General features: G+C 40.6%; 1 protein-coding gene across 2 annotated transcripts in view; it reads right to left on the reverse strand.

Annotated features, from left to right (window-relative positions):
* Positions 1-22,024, reverse strand: part of LOC128639107 (beta-1,4-galactosyltransferase 3) — a 443,577-nt gene that overhangs the window by 398,436 nt on the left and 23,117 nt on the right. For both annotated transcript variants that reach the window (XM_053691263.1, XM_053691264.1), the window contains one exon: positions 9,852-9,959. The gene's annotated coding sequence lies outside the window, so the exon portion shown is untranslated. The remainder of the gene's footprint in view (positions 1-9,851; positions 9,960-22,024) is intronic.

Raw genomic sequence — 22,024 nt, forward strand, 5'->3', positions numbered from 1 at the left:
TATATTATGGTAAATTTTCCTGGTAACAGGTTTCCTAGCCTGTATTAAGGTATCAATCACCGACTCCGAGAATCCACGCTTTGATAGAATCAAGCGTTCAATCTCCATGCAGTCAGCCTCAGAGAAATTAGATTTGGATGTTTGAAAGGACCCTGAATCAGAAGGTCCTGTCTCAGAGGCAGAGACCATGGTGGACAGGACGACATGTCCACTAGATCTGCATACCAGGTCCTGCGTGGCCACGCAGGCGCTATTAGAATCACCGATGCTCTCTCCTGTTTGATCCTGGCAATCAATCGAGGAAGCATTGGGAAAGGTGGAAACACATAAGCCATGTTGAAGACCCAAGGTGCTGTCAGAGCATCTATCAGCACCGCTCCCGGGTCCCTGGACCTGGATCCGTAACAAGGAAGCTTGGCGTTCTGGCGAGACGCCATGAGATCCAGATCTGGTTTGCCCCAATGATGAAGCAGTTGGGCAAACACCTCCGGATGAAGTTCCCACTCCCCCGGATGAAAGGTCTGGCGACTTAGAAAATTCGCCTCCCAGTTCTCCACGCCTGGGATGTGGATCGCTGACAGGTGGCAAGAGTGAGACTCTGCCCAGCGAATTATCTTTGAGACTTCCATCATCGCTAGGGAACTCCTTGTTCCTCCTTGATGGTTGATGTAAACCACAGTCGTGATGTTGTCCGACTGAAACCTGATGAACCTCAGAGTTGCTAACTGAGGCCAAGCCAGAAGAGCATTGAAAATTGCTCTTAATTCCAGAATGTTTATTGGAAGGAGTCTGTCCTCCTGAGTCCATGATCCCTGAGCCTTCAGGGAATTCCAGACTGCGCCCCAACCTAGAAGGCTGGCGTCTGTTGTTACAATCGTCCAATCTGGCCTGCGGAAGGGCATCCCCTTGGACAGATGTGGCCGAGAAAGCCACCATAGAAGAGAATCTCTGGTCTCTTGATCCAGATTTAGCAGAGGGGACAAATCTGAGTAATCCCCATTCCACTGACTTAGCATGCACAATTGCAGCGGTCTGAGATGCAGGCGCGCAAATGGTACTATGTCCATTGCCGCTACCATTAAGCCGATTACCTCCATGCACTGAGCCACTGACGGGTGTTGAATGGAATGAAGGACACGGCAAGCATTTAGAAGTTTTGATAACCTGTCCTCCGTCAGGTAAATTTTCATTTCTACAGAATCTATAAGAGTCCCTAGAAAGGGAACTCTTGTGAGTGGCAATAGAGAACTCTTTTCTACGTTCACCTTCCACCCATGCGACCTTAGAAATGCCAGAACTAACTCTGTATGAGACTTGGCAGTTTGGAAACTTGACGCTTGTATCAGAATGTCGTCTAGGTACGGAGCTACCGCTATGCCTCGCGGTCTTAGTACCGCCAGAAGAGAGCCCAGAACCTTTGTAAAGATTCTTGGAGCCGTAGCTAACCCGAAGGGAAGAGCTACAAACTGGTAATGCCTGTTTAGGAAGGCAAATCTTAGATACCGGTAATGATCCTTGTGAATCGGTATGTGAAGGTAGGCATCCTTTAAATCCACTGTGGTCATGTACTGACCCTCTTGGATCATGGGTAAGATGGTTCGAATAGTTTCCATTTTGAACGATGGAACTCTTAGGAATTTGTTTAGGATCTTTAAGTCCAAGATTGGTCTGAAGGTCCCCTCTTTTTTGGGAACCACAAACAGATTTGAATAGAATCCTTGCCCGTGTTCCGACCGCGGAACTGGGTGGATCACTCCCATTAGTAAGAGGTCTTGTACACAGCGTAGAAACGCCTCTTTCTTTATCTGGTTTGCTGATAACCTTGAAAGATGAAATCTCCCTTGTGGAGGAGAAGCTTTGAAGTCCAGAAGATATCCCTGAGATATGATTTCCAACGCCCAGGGATCCTGGACATCTCTTGCCCAAGCCTGGGCAAAGAGAGAAAGTCTGCCCCCCACTATATCAGTTTCCGGATCGGGGGCCCTCACTTCATGCTGTCTTAGGGGCAGCAGCAGGTTTTCTGGCCTGCTTGCCCTTGTTCCAGGACTGGTTAGGTTTCCAGCCCTGTCTGTAGCGAGCAACAGTTCCTTCCTGTCTTGGAGCGGAGGAAGTTGATGCTGCTCCTGCCTTGAAATTACGAAAGGCACGAAAATTAGACTGTTTAGCCTTTGGTTTGGCCCTGTCTTGAGGCAGGGCATGGCCCTTACCTCCAGTAATGTCAGCGATAATTTCTTTCAAGCCGGGCCCGAATAATGTCTGCCCTTTGAAAGGAATATTAAGCAATTAAGATTTAGAAGTCACATCAGCTGACCAGGATTTAAGCCACAGCGCTCTGCGCGCTTGAATGGCGAATCCGGAGTTCTTAGCCGTAAGTTTGGTTAAGTGTACTACGGCATCAGAAATAAATGAATTAGCTAGCTTAAGGGCTTTAAGCTTGTTCATAATCTCATCCAATGGAGCTGTGCTAAGGGTCTCTTCCAGAGACTCAAACCAGAATGCCGCCGCAGCAGTGACAGGCGCGATGCATGCAAGGGGTTGTAATATAAAACCTTGCTGAACAAACATCTTCTTAAGGTAACCCTCTAACTTTTTATCCATTGGATCTGAAAAAGCACAGCTATCCTCCACCGGGATAGTGGTGCGCTTAGCCAGAGTAGAAACTGCTCCCTCCACCTTAGGGACCGTCTGCCATAGGTCCCGTGTGGTGGCGTCTATTGGAAACATTTTTCTAAATATAGGAGGGGGTGAAAAGGGCACACCGGGTCTATCCCACTCCTTGTTAACAATTTCTGTAAGCCTTTTAGGTATAGGAAAAACGTCAGTACACGCCGGTACCGCAAAATATTTATCCAGCCTACATACTTTCTCTGGAATTGCAACCGTGTTACAATCATTCAGAGCCGCTAATACCTCCCCTAGTAATACACGGAGGTTCTCAAGCTTAAATTTAAAATTTTAAATCTCTGAATCCAGTCTACTTGGATCAGATCCGTCACCCACAGAATGAATTCTGACAATTTAGATAGTACTTCAGTCATAACATTAGCCATGTCTTGCAAAGTGATTTGTATGGGCCGCCCTGATGTACTTGGCGCCACAATATCACGCACCTCCTGAGTGGGAGGCGAAGGTACTAACACGTGAGGAGAGTTAGTCGGCATAACTTCCCCCTCGTTGTCTGGTGATATTTTTTTAACATATAAAGTTTGACTTTTATTCAAAGTAACATCTATACATTGAGTGCACAAATTTCTATTGGGCTCCACATTGGCCTTTAAACATGTGAACAAACAGATTCATCTGTGTCAGACATGTTTAAACAGACTAGCAATAACACTAGCAAGCTTGGAAAAAACTTTTAAATAAATTTACAAGCAATATAAAAAACGCTACTGTGCCTTTAAGAAGCACAAAAAACTGTCACAGTTGAAATAATGAACCAAATTAGTTATAGCAACCAAATTTTCACAGTAAATGTATTAAGTTAGCAGAGGATTGCACCCACCAGCAAAAGGATGATTAACCCCTTAATACCCAAAACGGATAACAGTTGAAATAATAAACGTTTTTATCACAGGTCTGCTGTGACTGATTACCTCCCTCAAAACTAGTTTTGGAGACCCCTGGGCTCTGTAGAGACGTCCTGGATCATGGAGGAAGAAATAGGAAGACTGTGACTAAATTTTTACTGCGCAATAAAGCGCTAAAATAGGCCCCTCCCACTCATATTACAACAGTGGGGAAGCTCAGTAAACTGTTTTTATGCAGAAAAAAACGACAGCCATGTGGTAAAAATCATGCCCATAAAGTTTTATCACCAAGTACCTCAGAAAAAACGATTAACATGCCAGTAAACGTTTTAAAATTGAAAATTATGAAGTGTTATTAATAAGCCTGCTGCTAGTCGCTTTCACTGCAGTGCAGGCTCAAATATTACTTTAATATTGACAGTATTTTCTTAGTGAAATTCCATTCCCCAGAAATACCTCAGAGTATACATACATACATATCAGCCTGATACCAGTCGCTATTACTGCATTTAAGGCTGCACTTACATTACATCGGTATTAGCAGTATTTTCTCAGTCAATTCCATTCCTTAGAAAATAATTTACTGCACATACCTCCTTGAAGGTGGGCCCTGCATGCTATCCCCTGTTCTGAAGTTACCTCACTCCTCAGAATGGCCGAGAACAGCAAGTGGATCTTAGTTACGACCGCTAAGATCATAGAAAACTCAGGCAGATTCTTCTTCTAATGCTGCCTGGGAACAAACAACACACTCCGGTGCCGTTTAAAATAACAAACTTTTGATTGAAGAAATAAAAACTAAGTTTAACACACCACAGTCCTCTCACACGTCCTATCTTTAGTTAGGTGCAAGAGAATGACTGGATATGACGAAGAGGGGAGGAGCTATATAGCAGCTCTGCTTGGGTGATCCTCTTGCACTTCCTGTTAGGGAGGAGTTATAATCCCATAAGTAATGGATGACCCGTGGACTGACTACACTTAACAGGAGAAAACTGCCCCAAAGCATGATGCTGCCACCACCATGCTTCACTGTGGGTATGGTGTTCTTTTGGTGATGTGCACCAAACATATCTTTTGGAATTATGGCCAAAACGTTCAACCTTGGTTTCATCAGACCATAACACCTTTTCCCACATGCTTTTCGGAGACTTCAGATGTGTTTTTGCAAAATGTAGCCGGGCTTGGATGTTTTTCTTCATAACAAAAGGCTTCCGTCTTGCCACTCTAACCCATAGCCCAGACATATGAAGAATACAGGAGATTGTTGTCACATGTACCACACAGCCAGTACTTGCCAGATATTTCTGCAGCTCCTTTAATGTTGCTGTAGGCCTCTTGGTAGCCTCCCAGACCAGTTTTCTTCTCATCTTTTCAGCAATTTTGGAGGGACATCCAGTTTTTGGTAATGTCACTGTTGAACCATATTTTCTGCACTTGATGATGACTGTCTTCACTGTGTTCCATGGTATATCTTATGCCTTGGAAATTCTCTTGTACCCTTCTCCTGACTGATACCTTTTAACAATGAGATCCCTCTGATGCTTTTTAAGCTCTCTGCGGACCATGGCTTTTGCTGTAGGATATCAGGAAAGACCTACTAGAACAGCTGAACTTTATTTAGGGTTAATGAGAGGCACTTTAAATGATGGCAGGTGTGTACTGACTCCTATTTAACATGATTTTTAATGTGATTGCTTAATTCTGAACACAGCTACATCCCCAGTTATAAGAGGGTGTGCACACTTATGCCACCACATTTTAGGGGGGTTTTTTGTTTTCTTCCCTCCACCTAAAAGATTTCAGTTTGTTTTTCAATTGAGTTGTACAATTTATAGGTCACATTAAAGGTGGAAAAAGTTCTGAAAAGATTTATTTTTGTCTCATTTTTTTACATCACAGAAACCTGATATTTTAACAGGGGTGTGTAGACTTTTTATATCCACTGTACATATGCAGCCACCAATCAACAGCTAGAACCTAGGTTCTCTACTGCCCCTGAGCTTGCCTAGATACACTTTTCAGCAAAGGATAACAAGAGAAGGAAGCAAATTAAATAATATAAGTAAATTGGAAAGTTGTTTAAAATTGCATTTTCTATCTGAATCATGATAACAAAATTTTGGGTTTCATGTCCCTATAAATAATATTAGGAATTATTAAAATCATGGTTCACATCAGGACTTAGAGAAACCAGGCTTATTAATATTTAATCTTTCCTAAAAAAAAAAAAAAAAAAAAAAAAAAAGGTTTGTAGCAGATGCGCTCCCAGTATAAGGATATCCAATCCCAAAGCGATATATTACGTATATTCAAATGATACTACACATGCGATCCATCCAAGAAGGGGGATCGTCTAGCAGCCTAGTTTCCGAAAAAGTCGTGGCATCACACCCACAGAAAAAGTCTAAAAGGCAATAAGGAAAATGCGCCCATATGGTGTAGTATTGTATGGTAAATTTCATTCGAAAATCTGTAGTCAAATGCTACTCACAAGTCTCCTAGCAATACCAAAGTGCTATATGCGCAGTCTGGACCTTACAGCTGTCCAGTGAGCTCACTCCTCAATATGTTTGTTGATAATTGTCGTATATTTTCCGTGTGAACCCTCTTGGTACTATGGGATTTCACTATTAGAGTGCTTGTTTACTAATCTCAAAGTGGTGTTATTAGGAGTAATCATATAGGTGCACCCAAGAACCTAAAACCCGTATAACAAGATTTATGGGAACAAGGGATAATTGCAACCAGATCTCCGTAAAACAGACCACATAAGAGATATAAAATTGTAAAAGCACTGTATTAAAAACATACAATTAAAATCACAACGCGTTTCTCAGTGATATACTGTTTCCTCAGGTGAATAGATATACAATGTTACATATCAAGCTTATAAAGACCCCTGGCGTCCTCAAATCGTTACTGCGCATGCGTGTGTCAAATGACACGCCCCCCTCAATCTACGATCCTAAAATGATCTACAATTGGTCAAAAATATCAGCGGTGGGTTTATGCATCCTGCAACCGAATGGGGAGGTCGCGGTGTACATACTTCATTGAAAACAAACGCATATTTTGCATTCATAAACCATTTTAAACTATCTTACACTGCATTCCTAGATACTGGACATATAAGTCACACAATATCTTATAAACAAATATCAGAACAGCGAATAGGCAATCTAACAGAGTTAAAAAAATTTTTTATCAATAATTTGTTTTACCATAAGTGTATAGTATTTGTTATAGTGAAATTTATAAATTAATTATTATCCCCCTTATAGAGAGGAAAATTATTGTGCCCAGTGACATATTCATTGGATCTAAACTATCATATATACTGTTATAGCCAGTGTTATAACACTAAGTGATATAATATTAAAATTGTGAATGTAAAATAAAAAAAAATTATATATATATATATATATATATATATATATATATATATATATATATATATATATATATATATATATATATATATATATATATATATATATATATATATGTGTGTTCTATAGCCATGTATATGGTCTATGTGTATTTAAACTTTATCTACAAAATGACGTGCCTAATAGTGTAAACAACATAACTTAATTATTAAATGCTGCCATATTAATGTTCTCATTTAGACCAAAAGGAGAAAGGGTCTTTAATTTCCATATCCAGAATGTCTAGTCTTAATTTGGTGAATCTATTCACTCCCCAGGTATCTGGAATGTGTTCAATAGGGATCATTTTGAGGACATCTGTACAATCTGGATGTTCACTAACTATATGTCTAGGTATATTAAGTTTAACCAGCTTATGTTTTATGTTTCTACTGTGTTCACCCCATATATTTTTTTGATCGGTCTACACGACCTCCCAACATACTGTAAACCACAAATGCACTGCATTAAGTATATAACATAAGTAAAGTCACATGTGAAGTGCATATTAGTCATAAACGTTTCACCAGAAGTTTGGGATGTAAATTCATTAATTTTTCCTGGAACGTAGTTACACATCCGACAATTTCTTGCCACATTTAAATGTCCCAAATGGTTTCAATTTAAGACTAGTATTACCCTCTTATTCAGATCAGTTTGAAACCTAGTTCTTGTCTAACATTTTCCTTTCTCGTTAGAATTTTACTCTGAGCCAGTTTATTCTTAAGTGTAGGTGCTCTTCTGAAGGTACATTGTGGACCACTACCTATTAAATCTTTTAAGATATAGTCACCTTTTAAAATAAACCAGTACTACTTTAGAATTCCTTCAATTATTTGATGGTTGCTATTATAGCCAGTGATAAAAAGTATAGCATTTCTTTTATCTTTTATACTTCTTTAGTTTCATTCATCTTGGATTCATTAGTGTTCAATTTATTAATGATTTTATTGACATGTTTTTCGACTGATTCTTTATAGTTAAAAGATCACTTCTATCTTTCATGTTTGCCTTTTTGTACCCTTCAATAATCAACTCTTCTGGGTATCCCCTTTCCATAAATCTCTCTTTTAGGATCAGGGCTTGTTTTTCAAACTCCCTAGTATCCGAACAATTCCTCCTTATGCTACAAAATTGGTTAAACGGTATATTCCGTTTCCATGGTAAATGAGGATTACTTTTATATAATAGATAACTATTGGTATCAACCTCTTTGAAGAATGTCTTAGTGGCTACTCTACCTTCACTGTCCCAATAGAGCATAAGATCTAAAATTTTGGGTTTCATGTCCCTTTAAATAATATAAGAATTTATTAAAGTCATGGTTCACATCAGGACTTAGAGAAACCAGGCTTATTAATATTTAACCGTTTCTTTCCTTTGAATGTGTGGTTAAATGAAGCGAATTAGTAAAGAATATTCTTACTTTAAAAAATTAGTCACTTTTATGATTATCTTTATGCATTAAAGGGACAGATTTTGCTTTGCAGCGCCATTTTTACAAACTGCCTAAATCAGCTACTTGATTTGCAGGTTGCATATCTTGCTTTGTGGTCTCTCTAGGAGTTTGGGACATGCACAATTTATACAAAAGCAAAAAGTGTTTAATGTCCTTTAAAAAGGGTCATGAACGTCACATTTTCATGGCTCAGCTAGAGCATGCAATTTTAAGAGACTTTTCAATTTGCTTCTATTACCAAATGTATTTTGCTCTCTTGTTATCCTTTATTGAAAATCATGTCTAGATATGCTGAGAGGCAATGCGCTACTGGGAGCTAGCTGGTACTTAGTGACTGCACACATATACCTTTCGTTAAAGGAACATAAAACCCAAATTTTATTCTTTCAGGATTCAGATATAAAATACAATTTTAATAACCTTCCAATTTACTTTTATAACCAAATTTGCTTTGTTCTCTTGATATCTGTTGCTGAAGGAGCCGCAATGCATACTGGGAGCTAGCTGAACACAACTAGTCAGCCAATCACAACTTTCAAGTACGTTAAAGGGCTTAATAAAAATGGAGGCTGTGGGTATTTTACATAAAATGGAAAATTCAAGAACAAGGAGTCTCAAGCTGAAGGGTAGTAGATTCAGGAGTAATTTGAGGAAGCACTTTACAGAAAAAGAAATTGATTTATGGAATAAACTTCCTCAAGAGGTAGTAATGACAAACACTGTGGGGGACTTTAAAAATGCCTGGGACAAGCATAAGGCTATCCTACGAACTAGGTACGTTTATACTGTTAGGTAATATCGGGCAGACTTGCTGGGCCTATGGCTCTTAATTGCTGTCAATATCTATAATATAGTATAACTAAGCAGATTAACCTATGAAATGTCCCTTTGATATCATAAAAGTCTATGAAATAGTCAAATAAATATATAGTAATAAATATAATGAATTAAAAGGTAAATTTTCATAAAGTCCTTTCCCAAAACCTCACAACAAAAGTGTATCAGATTATGGCGAGCGACACCTTGATACACACGTGAATTAAAACGACAATGATTGAACTGATAGGTTTTGTGCGTTTTTTGTATTGGTGTAGCAGTGTTAGGCCTTGAGAGGTCTGAAGGGTACATTTGCAGTTCTGAGAATTAGAAAATCTATGATTTTCAGAACTTTTATACAAAAATCAGGAAAAATAAATATGTTTATTTACAGCAAGTACTACTAGTTAAATGAATTGCAGCTCTCAGACTGAAGACATATATTGCCAAACTCATAATTTTAAAGTTACATTGGACACAGGAGACTGCATATCATTTATGACGCATTACACCCACCTATGGCTAACCTCTCCCTCCATGAACAAATCCCACTCTAAGGGACTCCCCACACAGCTCAAGAGCCCTCAGATACCCCAAGCACATACATTCCCGTACCTTAACCCTGGTTCCAACAAAGTCCAACATTTCATCATTCTTGTTTACAGCTCATCTTCCCCCTGGATCCTGGCCAGGGCCCCTCTCAGCAATCCTAGTCTTGGATATCTAAAAACATTTGAAACGTTTTTTAATTTTAAAATAAGTTAACCAAACATCAGTTTAAAAAATAAAGGTTTACGTTTTCATACAAACATACGAGGTGGATTGAGGCAGGACGGCATTGTGGCAGAGTGGATTTTAAGGCAGTACAGGGCAGCCAGTCAACTCTGACCAAATTAGCAACCAGAAATGATTCAGTTTTCAAGGCATATAAAACATTTATCTGCCAAGACTAATAATTTAATTTTTATACCAACAAAATAAAGAAAAGGTAATGAAAGGGACAGTCTACACCAGATTTTTTATTATTTTAAAAAATAGATAATCCTTTTATTACCCAATTCCCCAGTTTTGCACAACCAACAGAGTTATATTAATATACTTTTTACTTCTGTGATTACCTTGCATCTAAAGCATCTTCTGACAACCCCCTGATTACCTATTTGCATTTTAGCCAATTAGTGCTGTGTTGACTAAAATAACTCCAAGGGCGGGAGCACAATATAATCTATATGGCCCACATGAACTAGCAGTCTGCTGATGTGAAAAGCAACAAAACAAAAAATGCATGTGATAAGAGGCTGTCTGTAGTGGCTTAGAAACAGTCAGAAATGTAGAAGATTAAATGTTATAAAAGTATATTAATCTAACAATGTTGGTTGAGCAAAACTGGAGAATGAGTAGTGAAGGCGTTATCTATATTTTTAAACAATAACAATTTTGGTGTTGACTGTCCCTTAAACAAATTGTGATAAAACAATAAGGGGTTAAGAGACCATAAAAATACAATGTATATGATTATTAAAGTTCACTAGATGGTTTTGGGACATGAAGATTTAAAAAACAAAACCCAATTTCAGTTTCTCTTTAAAGGGACAGTCTAGTCAAAATTAAACTCATAATTCAGATAGGACATGCAATTTAAAACAACTTACCAATTTACTTTTATCATCACACTTGCTTTGTTCCCTTGGTGGTATTTTTGAAAAGCTAAACCTAGTTAGGCTCAAACTGATTTCTAAACCGTTAAAAACCGCCTCTTAGCTCAGAGCATTTTGAAAGGTTTTCACAGTTAGATAACATTGTGCTCACTCCCGTGGAGTTATTTAGGAGTCTGCACTGATTGGCTAAACTGCCTGTCTGTCAAAATCACTGAGGTAAGGGGGCAGTCTGCAGAGTCATAGATGCAAGGTAATCACAGAGGTAATATGTATATTAATATAACAGTGTTGGTTATGTAAAACTGGGGAATGGGTAATAAAGGGATTATCTATCTTTTTAAACAAAAACAATTTTGGAGTAGACTGTCCCTTTAAATCCTTTGTTGAGTAAAACACTCAAACACAGCTGAGATATGTACATGCTCCAGCGCCTACCTCCATATGCTGTCATGGAATTGAGCAAAGTTTCAATTAAAAAAAAAAATTACCATATCAGAAGTAGTAAACTTTTTAACCCCTTAAAGGGACACTGAACCCAATTTTTTTCCTTTCGTGATTCAGATAAATTTACTCCTATCATCACATTTTCTTCATTATCTTGGCATCTTTATTTGAAATGCAAGAATGTAAGTTTAGATGCCGGCCCATTTTTGGTGAACAACCTGGGTTGTCCTTGCCGATTGGTGGATAAATTCACCCACAAATAAAAAAGTGCTGTCCAGAGTTCTGAACCAAAAAACCCGCTTAGATGCCTTGTTTTCAAATAAAGATAGCAAGAGAACAAAAAAAAATTGATAATAGGAGTAAATTTGAAAGTTGCTTAAAATTGCATGCTCTATCTGAATCACAAAAGAAAAAATTTGGGTTCAGTGTCCCTTTAAGGAACAGGAAATTTAGGGGAAAACATAATTTATGCTTACCTGATAAATTCCTTTCTTCTGTAGTGTGATCAGTCCACGGGTCATCATTACTTCTGGGATATTACTCCTCCCCAACAGGAAGTGCAAGAGGATTCACCCAGCAGAGCTGCATATAGCTCCTCCCCTCTACGTCACTCCCAGTCATTCGACCAAGGACCAACGAGAAAGGAAAAGCCAAGGGTGAAGTGGTGACTGGAGTATAAATTAAAAAATATTTACCTGCCTTAAAAACAGGGCGGGCCGTGGACTGATCACACTACAGAAGAAAGGAATTTATCAGGTAAGCATAAATTATGTTTTCTTCTGTTAAGTGTGATCAGTCCACGGGTCATCATTACTTCTGGGATACCAATACCAAAGCAAAAGTACACGGATGACGGGAGGGATAGGCAGGCTCTTTATACAGAAGGAACCACTGCCTGAAGAACCTTTCTCCCAAAAATAGCCTCCAATGAAGCAAAAGTGTCAAATTTGTAAAATTTGGAAAAAGTATGAAGCGAAGACCAAGTTGCAGCCTTGCAAATCTGCTCAACAGAGGCCTCATTCTTGAAGGCCCAAGTGGAAGCCACAGCTCTAGTAGAATGAGCTGTAATTCTTTCAGGAGGCTGCTGTCCAGCAGTCTCATAAGCTAAACGAATTATGCTACGAAGCCAAAAAGAAAGAGAGGTAGCAGAAGCTTTTTGACCTCTCCTCTGCCCAGAGTAAACGACAAACAGAGAAGACGTTTGTCGAAATTCCTTAGTTGCCTGTAAGTAAAATTTTAGAGCACGGACTACATCCAGGTTGTGCAGTAGACGTTCCTTCTTCGAAGAAGGATTTGGGCACAAAGAAGTAACAACAATCTCTTGATTGATATTCCTGTTAGTAACTACCTTAGGTAAGAACCCAGGTTTAGTACGCAGAACTACCTTATCCGAATGAAAAATCAAATAAGGAGAATCACAATGTAAGGCTGATAATTCAGAGACTCTTCGAGCCGAGGAAATAGCCATTAAAAATAGAACTTTCCAAGATAACAACTTTATATCAATGGAATGAAGGGGTTCAAACGGAACGCCCTGTAAAACATTAAGAACCAGGTTTAAACTCCATGGTGGAGCAACAGTTTTAAACACAGGCTTAATCCTGGCCAAAGCCTGACAAAAAGCCTGGACGTCAGGAACTTCTGACAGACGTTTGTGTAACAGAATGGACAGAGCTGAGATCTGTCCCTTTAATGAACTAGCAGATAAACCCTTTTCTAAACCTTCTTGTAGAAAAGACAATATCCTAGGAATCCTAACCTTACTCCAAGAGTAACCTTTGGATTCACACCAATATAGGTATTTACGCCATATCTTATGGTAAATCTTTCTGGTAACAGGTTTCCTAGCCTGTATTAAGGTATCAATAACTGACTCAGAAAACCCACGTCTTGATAAAATCAAGCGTTCAATTTCCAAGCAGTCAGCTTCAGAGAAGTTAGATTTTGATGTTTGAAGGGACCCTGTATCAGAAGGTCCTGTTTCAGAGGTAGAGACCAAGGTGGACAGGATGACATGTCCACCAGGTCTGCATACCAAGTCCTGCGTGGCCACGCAGGTGCTATTAGAATCACTGATGCTCTCTCTTGTTTGATTCTGGCAATCAATCGAGGAAGCATCGGGAAGGGTGGAAACACGTAAGCCATCCTGAAGTCCCAAGGTGCTGTCAGGGCATCTATCAGGACTGCTCCTGGATCCCTGGATCTGGACCCGTAACGAGGAAGCTTGGCGTTCTGTCGAGACGCCATGAGATCTATCTCTGGTTTGCCCCAACGTCGAAGTATTTGGGCAAAGACCTCCGGATGGAGTTCCCACTCCCCCGGATGAAAAGTCTGACGACTTAAGAAATCCGCCTCCCAGTTCTCCACTCCCGGGATGTGGATTGCTGACAGGTGGCAAGAGTGAGACTCTGCCCAGCGAATTATCTTTGATACTTCCATCATAGCTAGGGAGCTTCTTGTCCCTCCCTGATGGTTGATGTAAGCTACAGTCGTGATGTTGTCCGACTGAAACCTGATGAACCCCCGAGCTGTCAACTGGGGCCAAGCCAGGAGGGCATTGAGAACTGCTCTCAATTCCAGAATGTTTATTGGCAGGAGACTCTCCTCCTGACTCCATTGTCCCTGAGCCTTCAGAGAATTCCAGACGGCACCCCAACCTAGAAGGCTGGCGTCTGTTGTTACAATTGTCCCGTCTGGTCTGCTGAATGGCATCCCCCTGGACAGATGTGGCCGAGAAAGCCACCATAGAAGAGAATTTCTGGTCTCTTGATCCAGATTCAGAGAAGGGTATAAGTCTGAGTAATCCCCATTCCACTGACTTAGCATGCACAGTTGCAGTGGTCTGAGGTGTAAGCGTGCAAAGGGTACTATGTCCATTGCCGCTACCATTAAGCCGATTACCTCCATGCATTGAGCCACTGACGGGTGTTGAATGGAATGAAGGGTGCGGCAAGCACTTTGAAGTCTTGTTAGCCTGTCCTCTGTCAGGTAAATCTTCATTTCTACAGAATCTATAAGAGTCCCCAGGAAGGGAACTCTTGTGAGTGGAACGAGTGAACTTTTCTTTTCGTTCACCTTCCATCCATGTGACCTTAGAAATGCCAGTACTAACTCTGTATGAGACTTGGCAGTTTGAAAGCTTGAAGCTTGTATCAGAATGTCGTCTAGGTATGGAGCTACCGAGATTCCCCGCGGTCTTAGTACCGCCAGAAGAGCACCCAGAACCTTTGTGAAGATTCTTGGAGCTGTAGCCAATCCGAATGGAAGAGCCACAAACTGGTAATGCCTGTCTAGGAAGGCAAACCTTAGGTACCGGTAATGATCTTTGTGAATCGGTATGTGAAGGTAAGCATCTTTTAAATCTACAGTGGTCATGTACTGACCCTCTTGGATCATAGGTAAAATTGTCCGAATAGTCTCCATCTTGAACGATGGAACTCTTAGGAATTTGTTTAGGATCTTTAAGTCCAGGATTGGTCTGAAAGTTCCCTCTTTTTTGGGAACCACAAACAGATTTGAGTAAAACCCCTGTCCCTGTTCCGATCGTGGAACTGGATGGATTACTCCCATTAACAAGAGCTCTTGTACGCAGCGTAGAAACGCCTCTTTCTTTGTCTGGATTGTTGACAACCTTGACAGATGAAATCTCTCTCTTGGAGGAGAGTATTTGAAGTCCAGAAGGTATCCCTGAGATATTATCTCTAGCGCCCAGGGATCCTGGACATCTCTTGCCCAAGCCTGGGCGAAGAGAGAAAGTCTGCCCCCCACTAGATCCGATCCCGGATCGGGGGCCCTCAATTCATGCTGTTTTAGGGGCAGCAGCAGGTTTCCTGGTCTGCTTGCCCTTGTTCCAGGACTGGTTAGGTTTCCAGCCTTGTCTGTAGCGAGCAACAGCTCCTTCCTGTTTTGGTGCAGAGGAAGTTGATGCTGCTCCTGCTTTGAAATTACGAAAGGAATGAAAATTAGACTGTCTAGCCTTAGCTTTGGCTTTGTCCTGAGGCAGGGCATGGCCTTTACCTCCTGTAATGTCAGCGATAATCTCTTTCAACCCGGGCCCGAATAAGGTCTGCCCTTTGAAAGGTATATTAAGCAATTTAGACTTAGAAGTAACATCAGCTGACCAGGATTTTAGCCACAGCGCCCTGCGTGCCTGAATGGCGAATCCTGAATTCTTCGCCGTAAGTTTAGTAAGATGTACTACGGCCTCCGAAATGAATGAATTAGCTAGTTTAAGGACTCTAAGCCTGTCCGTAATGTCGTCCAGAGTAGCTGAACTAATGTTCTCTTCCAGAGACTCAATCCAGAATGCTGCTGCAGCCGTGATCGGCGCAATGCATGCAAGGGGTTGCAATATAAAACCTTGTTGAACAAACATTTTCTTAAGGTAACCCTCTAATTTTTTATCCATTGGATCTGAAAAAGCACAGCTATCCTCCACCGGGATAGTGGTACGCTTAGCTAAAGTAGAAACTGCTCCCTCCACCTTAGGGACCGTTTGCCATAAGTCCCGTGTGGTGGCGTCTATTGGAAACATTTTTCTAAATATCGGAGGGGGTGAGAACGGCACACCGGGTCTATCCCACTCCTTAGTAACAATTTCAGTAAGTCTCTTAGGTATAGGAAAAACCTCAGTACTCGCCGGTACCGCAAAATATTTATCCAACCTACACATTTTCTCTGGTATTGCAACTGTGTTACAATCATTCAGAGCCGCTAACACCTCCCCTAGTAATACACGGAGGTTTTCCAGTTTAAATTTAAAATTTGAGATATCTGAATCCAGTCTGTTTGGATCAGAACCGTCACCCACAGAATGAAGTTCTCCGTCCTCATGTTCTGCCACCTGTGACGCAGTGTCTGACATGGCCCTAATATTATCAGCGCACTCTGTTCTCACCCCAGAGTGATCACGCTTACCTCTTAGTTCTGGTAATTTAGCCAAAACTTCAGTCATAACAGTAGCCATATCCTGTAATGTGATTTGTAATGGCCGCCCAGATGTACTCGGCGTTACAATATCACGCACCTCCCGAGCGGGAGATGCAGGTACTGACACGTGAGGCGAGTTAGTCGGCATAACTCTCCCCTCGTTGTTTGGTGAAATTTGTTCAATTTGTACAGATTGACTTTTATTTAAAGTAGCATCAATACAGTTAGTACATAAATTTCTATTGGGCTCCACTTTGGCATTGCAACAAATGACACAGGTATCATCCTCTGAATCAGACATGTTTAACACACTAGCAAATAAACTTGCAACTTGGAAATACAATTCAATTAGAATAATATTAAAACGTACTGTGCCCTTAAGAAGCACAGAAGATCTATGACAGTTGAAAATTAATAAATTGAAACAGTTATAGCCTCAATCCTTGTAAACAACACAACTTTAGCAAAGGTTTAATCCCATTAGCAAAGATAACAAATTCTGAAAGCAGGAAACAAATTACAGAATAAACGTTTTTTATCTCAGTCAAACTATAATTCTCACAGCTCTGCTGAGAGAAATTACCTCCCTCAAAATAAGTTTTGAAGACCCCTGAGCTCTGTAGAGATGAACCGGATCATGCAGGGAATACAATGAGTTGCTGACTGAAATATTTGATGCAGGAAAAGCGCCAAAAAAACGGCCCCTCCCCCTCACACACAGCAGTGAGGGAGAACAGAAACTATCAGAAAAACAGATTAAGCAACTGCCAAGTGGAAAAATAGTGCCCAAACATTTATTCACTCAGTACCTCAGTAAATGAAAACGATTTTACATTCCAGCAAAAACGTTAAACATAATCTCTAGTTATTAAACAGCTTTATGTATTTCTTACAGTGTAATTCTAGTGAAGTACCATTCCCCAGAATACTGAAGTGTAAAGTATACATACATGACATTATATCGGTATGGCAGGATTTTCTCATCAATTCCATTGTCAGAAAATAAAAACTGCTACATACCTCTATGCAGATTCATCTGCCCGCTGTCCCCTGATCTGAAGTTTACCTCTCCTCAGATGGCCGAGAAACAGCAATATGATCTTAACTACTCCGGCTAAAATCATAACAAAAACTCTGGTAGATTCTTCTTCAAACTCTGCCAGAGAGATAATAACACACTCTGGTGCTATTTTAAAATAACAAACTTTTGATTGAAGATATAAAACTAAGTATAATCACCATAGTCCTCTCACACATCCTATCTAGTCGTTGGGTGCAAGAGAATGACTGGGAGTGACGTAGAGGGGAGGAGCTATATGCAGCTCTGCTGGGTGAATCCTCTTGCACTTCCTGTTGGGGAGGAGTAATATCCCAGAAGTAATGATGACCCGTGGACTGATCACACTTAACAGAAGAAAACTTGTTTAAAGGGATATTCCGGTCAAAATTTACAAGCACATAGATGCATTGACAAAAATGCCTCTAGTTAAAGTTATCACTGTTTTAGTGTTAATTTTTTCTCTGCACGTGCATGTGAAGCATAACTATATATTCTCAGTGCACAAACATTTTATATACTGTAGCTGCTGAGACCACCAGTGGGGCCTGTATCATGTCTGTAATTAACAAGGTGCATCATTATCAGATAGTACAAGCAGCTTAGGCTCTCTGAACAAGTGCTGTGCTTAAAATGCTGGTGCACGTAGCATACTTAAATACAGATTTGAAACAGCTATAGCTTTTATTATAAGTGCTTAGCTAATACAAAAATTATTCTATTAAAAACTGTACTGCATCCATGTGGATTCCAATTTTGCCTGGAATGTCCCTTTTAAGCACCGAATAATTTAAATTTACCTATTAAAACTATATATATATATTTTTTATTTTTTTTAGTAGACAGCCCAAGGTATTGATCTAGGCTCATTTTGGAATATTTCATGGCACCGTTACACTGACTAAGGTGTGCATGTATACTCTGCTGTAAGTTATCAGACCAGGCAAATGGTAGCAAAATATTGGCCAAATATATAGATTTATAGATTATGGCACAATTAACAACTGCAATTGTATCTATTTACTGGGGTCTAAAAAACTGTCTACTACAAACATACAAACACAAGTTTTACAACCAGCTGATTTATAAAGTAACAGATTAGAAATCATTTGACAAAACTTCACAAAATAAACATTCAGTGTTTTCTGTGGCTTTTTTGTCATCACTGGGGAAACTCCTATAAAGATAAACAAAAAAACCTTCCCTGCAAGAGTTTTTCCTATTAAACCCACTGAAAACTCATCTATGAAAATAAAAAAATGGCTTTCCCATCCCCAGATAGGCTAAGTATTATAATTCAACTCGGAAAATCAATTCTAAGGAAAAAAGATAAGTCTTATTACTGACATCACTGAGACTGTGAGTCATGTGTCTATTTAACAAAGGAACATTGTAGTGAAATAGTTTCCTTGTTCCACCTCAAGACATTTAAATTGCTATCACAGATTTTGTTTGAATAACAGATCGACTGATCTGACAGGTTCTGTGCTTTAAAAAAAAAAAAAAGGATTCCACAAACCTCAGTGGACAAACAAAAACACAATTTATGCTTACCTGATAAATGTATTTCTCTTGTGGTGTATCCAGTCCACGGATCATCCATTACTTGTGGGATATTCTCGTTCCCAACAGGAAGTTGCAAGAGGACACCCACAGCAGAGCTGTTATATAGCTCCTCCCCTAAACTGCCATATCCAGTCATTCGACCGAAAACACGCAGAGAAAGGAGAAACCATAGGGTGCAGTGGTGACTGTAGTTTAAATGAAAAAATTACCTGCCTTAAAATGACAGGGCGGGCCGTGGACTGGATACACCACAAGAGAAATAAATTTATCAGGTAAGCATAAATTGTGTTTTCTCTTGTAAGGTGTATCCAGTCCACGGATCATCCATTACTTGTGAGATTCCAATACCAAAGCTAAAGTACACGGATGAAGGGAGGGACAAGGCAGGTACCACTGCCTGTAAAACCTTTCTCCCAAATATAGCCTCCGAAGAAGCAAAAGTATCAAATTTGTAGAATTTTGAAAAAGTATGAAGCGAAGACCAAGTCGCCGCCTTGCAAATCTGTTCAACAGAAGCCTCATTTTAAAGGCCCAAGTGGAAGCCACAGCTCTAGTAGAATGAGCTGTAATCCTTTCAGGAGGCTGCTGGCCAGCAGTCTCATAGGCTAAGCAGATTATGCTTCTTAGCCAAAAAGAAAGAGAGGTTGCCAAAGCCTTTTGACCTCTCCTCTGTCCAGAGTAGACAACAAACAAAGCAGATGTTTGACAAAAATCTTTAGTAGCTTGGAAGTAAAACTTTAAAGCACGAACCACGTCCAGATTGTGTAATAGACTTTCCTTCTTTGAAGAAGGTTTAGGACACAAGGATGGAACAACAATCTCTTGACTGATATTCTTGTTAGATACCACCTTAGGTAAAAACCCAGGTTTGGTACGCAGGACTACCTTATCTGTATGGAAGATCAGATAAGGAGAATCACATTGTAAAGCAGATAACTCTGAGACTCTACGAGCCGAGGAAATAGCTACCAAAAACAGAACTTTCCAAGATAAAAGTTTGATATCTATGGAATGAAGAGGTTCAAACGGAACTCCTTGAAGAACCTTAAGAACCAAATTTAAGCTACATGGGGGAGCAACAGGTTTAAACACAGGCTTGATTCTAACCAAAGCCTGACAAAATGCCTGAACGTCTGGAACATCTGCCAGACGCTTGTGCAAAAGAATAGACAGAGCAGAAATCTGTCCTTTTAAAGAACTAGCTGATAATCCTTTTTCCAAACCATCTTGGAGAAAAGATAATATCCTGGGAATCCTAACCCTTGGATTCACACCAATAAAGATATGTACGCCATATTTTATGGTAAATTTTCCTGGTGACAGGCTTTCGTGCCTGTATTAAGGTATCAATGACCGACTCGGAGAAGCCACGCTTTGATAAAATTAAGCGTTCAATCTCCAGGCAGTCAGTCTCAGAGAAATTAGATTTGGATGGTTGAAAGGACCCTAAAGTAGAAGGTCCTGTCTCAGAGGCAGAGTCCATGGTGGAAAGGATGACATGTCCCCCAGATCTGCATACCAGGTCCTGCGTGGCCACGCAGGCGCTATCAAAATCACTGATGCTCTCTCCTGCTTGACCTTGGCAATCAGTCGAGGGAGCAGAGGAAACGGTGGAAACACATAAGCCAGGTTGAAAGACCAGGGCGCTGCTAGAGCATCTATTAGCGTCGCCTTGGGATACCTGGACCTGGATCCGTAACAAGGAAGCTTGGCGTTCTAGCGAGACTCCATGAGATCCAGTTCTGGTTGGCCCCAGCGATAAATCAATTGTGCAAACACCTCCGGATGGAGTTCCCACTCTCCCGGATGATAAGTCTGACGACTTAAAAAATCCGCCTCCCAGTTCTCTACACCTGGAATATGGATAGCTGATAGGTGGCAAGAGTGAGTCTCTGCCCAGCGAATTATCTTTGAGACTTCTAACATCGCTAGGGAACTTCTTGTTCCCCCTTGATGGTTGATGTAAGCCACAGTAGTGATGTTGTCCGACTGAAATCTGATGTACCTCAGAGTTGCTAACTGAGGCCAAGCATGAAGAGCATTGAATATCGCTCTTCCAGAATATTTATTTGAAGGGAGTGTCTCCTCCTGAGTCCACGATCCCTGAGCCTTCAGGGAGTTCCAGACTGCACCCCAACCTAGAAGGCTGGCATCTGTTGTTACAATTGCCCAATCTGGCCTGCGAAAGGTCATACCTTTGGACAGATGAAACCGAGATAGCCACCAGAGAAGAGAATCCCTGGTCTCTTGATCCAGATTTAGTAGAGGGGACAAATCTGTGTAATCCCCGTTCCACTGACTGAGCATGCATAGTTGCAGCGGTCTGAGATGTAGGCGTGCAAACGGCACTATGTCCATTGCCGCTACCATTAAGCCGATTACTTCCATGCACTGAGCCACCGAAGGGCGCGGAATGGAATGAACACGGCAGGAATTTAGAAGCTTTGATAACCTGGACTCCGTCAGGTAAATTTTCATTTCTACAGAATCTATCAGAGTCCCTAGGAAGTTAACTCTTGTGAGTGGGGATAGAGAACTCTTTTCCTCGTTCACTTTCCACCCATGCGATCTCAGAAATGCCAGTACTACGTCCATATGAGACTTGGCAATTTGGAAGTTTGACGCCTGTATCAGGATGTCGTCTAAATAAGGGGCCACTGCTATGCCCCGCGGCCTTAGGACCGCCAGAGGCGACCCTAGAACCTTTGTAAAGATTCTTGGGGCTGTAGCTAATCCAAAGGGAAGAGCTACAAACTGGTAATGCTTGTCTAGAAAGGCAAACCGGAGAAACCGATGATGATCTTTGTTATCGGAATGTGAAGATTAGCATCCTTTAAATCCACTGTAGTCATATATTGACCCTCCTGGATCATAGGTAGGATGGTACGAATAGTTTCCATCTTGAATGATGGAACTCTGAGGAATTTGTTTATGATCTTTAGATCCAAAATTGGTCTTAAGATTCCCTCTTTTTTGGGAACCACAAACAGATTTGAGTAACTGGATGGATCACTCCCATAACTAGGTCTCGTACACAGTGTAAGAATGCCTCTTTCTTTATCTGGTTTGCAGATAATTGTGAAAGGTGAAATCACCCTTTTGGGGGGGAAGCTTAGAAGTCCAGAAGATATCCC

Source organism: Bombina bombina, chromosome 8 (assembly GCF_027579735.1).
Source record: "Bombina bombina isolate aBomBom1 chromosome 8, aBomBom1.pri, whole genome shotgun sequence".
In the NCBI taxonomy this organism is placed as follows: Eukaryota; Metazoa; Chordata; class Amphibia; order Anura; family Bombinatoridae; genus Bombina; species Bombina bombina.